Source organism: Asparagus officinalis, chromosome 3, assembly GCF_001876935.1.
Source record: "Asparagus officinalis chromosome 3, Aspof.V1, whole genome shotgun sequence".
Taxonomy (NCBI): Eukaryota; Viridiplantae; Streptophyta; class Magnoliopsida; order Asparagales; family Asparagaceae; genus Asparagus; species Asparagus officinalis.
Window position 1 is genome coordinate 2,282,697 of NC_033796.1, and position 441 is coordinate 2,283,137.

Here is a 441-nt window from a genome sequence, read left to right on the forward strand (position 1 = left end):
GATAGAGACCGGGCCGTGCCGTCTCCCCCGAGGGCGTTGAATGCTTTCGACAGGTCGTGGAACATGCTGACGGCGCTCCCCGTTAGATCAGTTGAGTTGCCGAGGATTTTCTTCATCTCCTCTTTCACCGATTGCTCCGTCAGCTCGTCGAGGCACGAAGACTGAAAAGGCATGCATGCATGCAGATGATTTAATTAATTAAAAATGTAGTTCCTTTTTATAACACCTCTGTATTCAATATTCGATTCGATTGATTATCAAATATGATGATACCTGGAACGTCCGGACGGTATCAGTCCACACTCGAATGTCTAACGAATGGCTCTCGGGATGCGCAGCCAAATAAACAATAGCCTCGAGGTAATCCAAAGCCGACTCCAGCGCCTCCACGCAGACCTCGCTCATGATCAGCTTGTCGGTGGTCACCGTCTTCGACACCTC

The 441-nt window shown here is 49.7% G+C and overlaps 1 protein-coding gene across 1 annotated transcript in view; it reads right to left on the bottom strand.

The window, feature by feature from the left end:
* Positions 1 to 441, bottom strand: part of LOC109832025 (pectinesterase 4-like) — a 10,403-nt gene that overhangs the window by 1,426 nt on the left and 8,536 nt on the right. The window lies entirely within an intron of this gene.